Here is a 6,991-nt window from a genome sequence, read left to right as displayed (position 1 = left end):
AAGTACCAACCGATTTTGACTACTATTTAAAAATCCGGAAAGGTTGGTTTTGATTTTTTAAAAACAAATAAATATAAACAAGCTAAAAGCACGCAACAAAAAGAAGTTTCAAATAAGAGAACACGTAGAGCTTTGGATCCAACTACAACGAACACGTGCTAACAATTCAACAACTTTGATTACCCAATTAAAGTCTCTAGGATTACTAAGAAAGCCGCTGCTAGACAAGCCCTTTTCGAGTGCACTTAACCAGTTGATTAATCATTAATATTGAAGTCTCCTTCTAATCGTCACGATTAACTCCTTAAAACAAAAGGCTCAAGCCCTCACTCTAGAAATCCTTCTCTCGAATGCAAATTATCTAGGTGTTGTTCATTTTCTTATCAATCCTAATTAGGTATCTCTCGATTACTCACAACTAGGTCAACAAACCCAATTGATAGCTAAGCAATTGAATTGAAAAGCACAAGAACGATACAAAGGAATCACAAGAGCAAAGGTATTCAAAAGTCCTTGAATTAATCAAAAGTGTTCATTGTAGTCTTCACTAAAACTCTACAAAAGATTTAGCTACTCATATTCAATGCAAATTCACAAGAGAAATCCATAGAAAGTGAATTGAACATAGGAAAACTAATAGAGATACTCTAAAGGTGAATTGAATGCGCAAATCATCTTCGTCTTCAAACTTGTTGATAATCGGCTCTTTGTCGCCAATCGCTCTCAAATGGGGAAATCGCTTCTAGGCGTGTGGAAAGTGTGCGGAGTCGAACCTAGGTCCTATTTATACTCGGGTGAAAAATAGAAGAAAATCAGCATACGAAGTAAATCGCAGGGCCCGGACGATTTAAGTAACAAAACGGCCGACCGGCGTTGTTCTTATGTCGTGAGTTAGCGCAAACGCCCGACCCGAATGGAAAACGTCCGGGGACAAATGGGAATGTCCGGTCCGAGGCGCAAACGCCGGGCTTCGGTAGAAACACCTGCCGTTGCTTCGATACCATTTTCGTCCGTTTCCACCCGTGGACTACAAAAACTCGACAAACTCATCAAAACACTAAAGTAGGGGATCATAGATGAAAACTCAAGTGATGTGTTACAAAACACTGAAATATGTGCTCTTAAACATCCTAAACACTTGTTAAACTACGAGTTTATCGACACCACTTATATATCAATATTATAAATGCTACACAGCAATATTCAATACGCTAAACAATCTAGATGTTGTTTAGCGATGATGATATTGATGTCCAAGAAAAATTGTTGTATAGTGTACAACATATTGTTGGCCTTTTTTAACTTCTTTTTTTTTGTCAGTATAGCCTTATTATTCGTCCACGTGACAAATAATTGGTTAGGAATTGTGGTATGGTGTTATTTTAAGAGGTAATGGCACCCTAACATGCCCAGGACAACTAACATTAAGAATTATGATCAAAACCTTCTTAGATTAAAAAAAATTGCAGAAATAGATATGGTGATTATATCAGCAAAATGAAAAAGAAAAACAAGAAATCAGCCTACTTCACTGAGGCCTTATGGAATGATTATTGTAACGCGTGGAATACGGCCAAGCATAATAAAGACTTCCAAAAGATGCTCGAAAAATTGCAAACAGGGCTTTTGGCACACATGCTAATGGATGTGTTGCATCTTATGTGATGGTAAAAAAAATGATAAGAATTTTATTTTCCAGTTTAACTTGTTTACATTTTTAATTATTGTTAAATTTTATTAAAATCGTTTGCAGGCTAAAGAGAATATGGGAAATTCCTCGGATCTCTTTTTCAAGACTCACACACTAAAGGATTCACATGAGATGTGTTTGCAACACACGAAAGAAATTGAGGTAATTTCCTTTCACGTTTTCGTATCCAAAGTGAGAGTTTATGAGGTAATTCAAATTAGCATGCTTCTATGTCTCTATGTAGTATGTTTTATGTATTTGCCTAACTTTTGGTTTACTGTATTATTAAGCTATGGTTGTTTCAATGATTTTATTGACATTTTAAAATCTATTAGCTTTATTATCTATTGTTAAGTGCTTTCTATTGTACGTATGTATGTTTGTTTGAAGAAGAAGATTTTTTAGCAAGGACGGAAGAGTTATATGCTAATATTGTGGTAGAATTGATTATGATGCAATCTTTCTACCTTTTGGGAGAGTGATAAAAAAGGAAACAGGTTCCTGGAGCTGGACACAACGAGTACCGCCATTGCAGTCGGAAATCGAAGAATTGCGGGTGGTGAAGGTCCTTAGTCAACAAGTTCAGGATTCGAGAAGAAGTTAATAGATTTACGTGTGTTTGGTTTGACATTAAGGAGCAGTTAGTGGCTCATCCGTTTCCTTTTATAACGTTTGGTTCGCCATGAACCGTTTGTGGAAGGGCACGGTTATGGGTTGTGGCTCGCCTATTAAATGCTTCTTTCGTAGTTATGACTAAATTAAAGTTTAAAACAATACTTCCTCTGTCTCTATTAATTTGCACCATTTGACTCGATACGATCCACATCGTTCACCAAAGTGTGGAATAACATATATAGAGAGTCAACCATTTACTCGACCATGGTTTTAGGTTAAGTTACGGCTTCCTATCTTATATGCCTATCAATTTGGTGCGTGAACATGGATCCGGAAGTCCACAGAAGGGGCTACCAGGTGTGACAAAGGGTGCCACCGAAAAATGTGGGCCCGAAGGAAAAGGGCAACAAAGGAGATCGGGCCGTGGCTTTGAGTTTGCCACCGACGTGTGCCGTCAGGGACGTCCGTTAAAAGAGGGATGGATTGATACGACCCCACATCGATTTCACATGAAAGTGTGGAATAAGCGTATAATAGGGAGTCAACCCTTTACCTTTGACCATGTTTTAAGGTTAAGTTAGGGCTTCCTATCTTATATGCTTATCATACTCGGCATGAGTTTTTAAAAATATAGTGGAAAATGAGTGTAAAAAGTTAGTGAAGTGTGGATACTTACTTTTATATTTTAATTTTATAATAAAATGTAAGTCAAATGAATTAGTGGAATGTTCATTAACAAAAAGTAGTAAAAGTAAGTGTGCCAATTAATTGAGGATGGACTGAAAAAGAAAATTGGTGTCAATTAATGGGGACGGATCTGAAAAAGGTAATTGGTGTCAATTAACGGGGACGGAAGGAGTATTAGTGTGCCATTAATTGAGGATGGATTAAAAAGAAATTTGCTCAATTAATGGGATGGATGAAAAGGTAATTGGTGTCGGGGATGGAAGGAGTATTTTTTTCTATGTAAATTTGAATTTTATTATTCTTTTGAATTATTTTATAAATTATTAAAATATAAATCCTAATATTAATTTGAAAAGAAATATTTAAAATATTAGAGAATTAGAAGTGCTCGCAAAAATAGGCAGAAAATTGAACTATTTGCTACCACAGCATAATGCTCGAAGGTGGTTAAATTATGTGACCACATTGATCAAATTTTTGCGAGCAAAAAGGAGCTCGAAGTCCTAGTACTACTATTTGATTTTGTGAGCACATGTGTGTGACAGGAATCTAAATTTTTATTTTATTTCAAAAAAGAGCTGATAATATTTGTATATTTATTTAGCTTATTTTATTTTTTATTCTCTCCGTCCCACAATAAAAGTTATATTTGGTATAGGCAAAAAAATGTTAAAAACAGTGGGATGGAAAAGTTGGTGAAATATGAGACCCATTTTTTTATATTAGATTTATAAAAAAATGTGAGTGAAGTGAGTTATTGGAATGTGAAACCTACTTACTATTTGTAATAAAAAAATGAAGTGTGACTTTATTGTGAGGCGTCCAGAAATGAAAATTTGACTTTTATTGTAGGATGGAGAGAGTATTATTTAGTTGTTATGATTTGATTTATTTTCCCTTGTGGTTAGGATTTGATTAACTTTTCTAGTTTACGGAGTTTGTACCACATATTATAAATGTATGTGGAGTCTTTTATTATTATTAGATAGAATGAAGAATTAAAATATTAATCACATTCATGAAGAATTAAAATATTAATCACATTCTCTCCCGGCATGAAACGCCTCCTAACACTTCAACTAGGGTTATTCTCTTTCTCTCTACAAATTTACTCAAATAATTCTTCCGATAGGTAAAATCCCCTATCGTCTTTTGCTCACAATTATTTGCAACGAGGTGAATGGTGAGCACCAAGTGTGCTCGCAAAGTGCCTGAAAAACACCTCCTGCAAACACATTTGGTTATTTTCGAGGACTTTGATACTTGCAAAACACCTTTTTTGTAGTGACGTATTTTAATATAAAATTAATAGAATAAATAAGAGATAAAAAGAATAAAATGCGAGACTCATGGCATAAAAGAAAAATATTTTTGAAAATTAAAAATAAAATTTAGTGCTCTCTCTGTTTCAATTAAAGTTGAGACATAACTTTGGGCATAGAGATTAAAAAATTATGTTGAAAAGTAGGAGAAGAATAAAGTAAGAAAGATAAAAACGAGTAAAGTAGATAGTGGAATAAAGTAATAGTGGCGAATGTTTTGTTTTTTTATTAAAAAGAAGAAATAACTCAATTTAGTTGGGATATTTTAAAAATGAATACACTCAATTTATTGATACGGAGAGTAGGATGAACCAAAACATCAAAAGAAAACTAATGTTAAGGACACGCGGCCATAAAATTTTCACTCGTCAATCATAAATCTATAGTGAAGGAAGTCTCAGGAGTAGCAATTTTTGCTCCATCTAAATTCGGTTGCTCAAGAAAATGGGTTCTTGTGTTTAATTCAATATTTCTTAAATTATCCACAAAACAGAAAATAGGAAAAGCAGAGAATCCCCAAAATACTCAATTTTAACATTAAAAAAAATATCCAATCTCATTAAAATCCTTGTGCCACGTGGCAGAAACCCATTCACAGTCGTAAATTTCGTTGGCCCCTTACCTTTGAGAAGAAAAACTATAGAAAAAGCAAACCAATAATCTGCAGAGGAAGAGAGAGAGTGTGGAGACATGGCAGGGATAACATTTTGTCACCACTTAGCCTTCTCCTCTCAGAGGTAATACACTATTTCCATTTCAATTCTTTAATCAACCAAATCATTCTGTACAATTCTATCTCTGCAATGCTTAATATCATATTTTAGTCCAAGTTTTTGATGTATAATTTTCAGATCTTGAAGATATGTCTACTTTGCTAATTAACTCTATAAGTAGATTTTCACAGTAACACTAATACAAGTTGTGAGTGATCAAGAAATGAACTTTGCTACTTACTCATATGGTTAATTAATTAACAAACTAGGAATGTGGTTTCAGCAACTTGAGTCCATCTTGGTTGATCACCGGAGCGACAAAGAGGCCACAACTGCATATTAAAAGATTGGTGACTAAGGCCGAAGTGAGCTTCGTCGACTCTGATGAGGCGAAGAAGCTGATAGCGGTCGAGGGCTACGCAGTTATAGACGTTCGCGACAAAACTCAGTTTGAGAGAGCACATATAAAGAACTGCTATCACGTCCCATTGTTCATTCTGAACAACGACAACGATTTAGGCATGTTATATTATTATAACGAGTAAAGGTCAATTTTGCACAAAACATATAACCAAAATCAATTTGATCAAAACATCTTGTCAGAGAGGTCCTTTTTATGGTTCCAAAAACTAACATCTGCCACCGCGCATTAGGTTGCGTTAGTTTTTTGCGAACTGTCAAAAAGGACTACTTCGTCGACATTTTCATTTGTTATGGATCTATTTTTCAGAAAGTGGATGTTTTGGAACAAATTCCTATTTTTGTCATATGTTTAGGACTCAAAATTGACCTTTTTACTCTTATTATAACTAACTCACTCATGTTAATGCTGTTTGTTTTGCAGTTGATAACTAGTTTTTGTGTGTATGAATAAAATCGCAGGAACGATAATAAAGAGAACCGTGCACAACAATTTCTCGGGCTTGTTTTTCGGGTTGCCTTTCACCAAGCCTAATCCGAATTCGTTGAATCTGTCAAGAACCAGTTTTCATCTGAGAGTAGCAAGCTGCTGCTTGTTTGTCAAGAGGGGCTCAGGTATCATTTACTGAGAATTTAGATCCTTGTAATGTTGTAATATCATTAATGTAGATCTTCGACTGGGACGAAAATTGAAGGTCTGCTGCTGCTGCCTACAAATTGGAGGAAGCCGGTTATCAGAATATAGCGTGCATATCATCCGGGCTACAATCTGTAAAACCTGGTGATCAATCCTCTCCTGTTTTTATGGTGTGTGAGTAAATATATGTAAAGGCAAAGGGGTAATAGATACCGTGGCTGCAGGTACATTCGATGCCATTGGTTCAACGGAGCTGCAAGATGCGGGGAAGGCTGGTCTGATTCAAGTTCAAGGCAAAATCTCAGCAGTGCTGGGGACTGTTCTCATCTGTGAGTAACGTTAAATTCTCATGTAATATCTCGTGTTTTATGCTGCATTTGTTTGTTTTTTTTGAACGGTTGGTTGGTCGTTGGCTAGGTGCGTTTCTGTTCATTACATTCTTCCCTGACCAAGCAGAGAAGCTGTTCCAGCTCGCCGACAAGCTAAAAGCTCGAGTAATTCGGTAGAACTTAGATTTTGCACCTGAGAAGTTGAAATATTTGAACACAAGAAGGAAATAGATTATTTGGTGTAATTATCCAATCAGAAATGAATTGATTATCATTGTCACAGTTGTGTCACAGGACAAAAGGCTTCATACCATAATTAGGTACAGAACATGAATTACTTAGAACTACATTTTCCAACACCAATCAAATGTACATTCTCCAATGTTTTGTATAAGAAAGTGGGGAGCAACCAAAAAACAAAGCTCAGTACACTAATGTTTTACAAAGAACTCAGCAGGAACTGCACCATCAGTAACTAGTTGACATTTGGGTTGGGCCTTTTCTCGCGGGTGTATACATAATTCCCTTTTCTCGACACCTAATACTTCAAGAATGGCAGACATGGCTGATGAAGCGCT

The 6,991-nt window shown here is 35.6% G+C and overlaps 1 pseudogene; it reads left to right on the top strand.

Moving 5' to 3' along the window:
* The first annotated feature begins 4,925 nt into the window (after positions 1-4,925).
* Positions 4,926-6,693, top strand: LOC125200158 (annotated as a pseudogene).
* Positions 6,694-6,991: the final 298 nt, after the last annotated feature.

Source organism: Salvia hispanica, unplaced genomic scaffold, assembly GCF_023119035.1.
Source record: "Salvia hispanica cultivar TCC Black 2014 unplaced genomic scaffold, UniMelb_Shisp_WGS_1.0 HiC_scaffold_828, whole genome shotgun sequence".
NCBI classification, from domain to species: Eukaryota; Viridiplantae; Streptophyta; class Magnoliopsida; order Lamiales; family Lamiaceae; genus Salvia; species Salvia hispanica.
The sequence above is the reverse complement of the archived record's forward strand: the minus strand, read 5'-3'. Positions and strand labels throughout refer to the sequence as shown.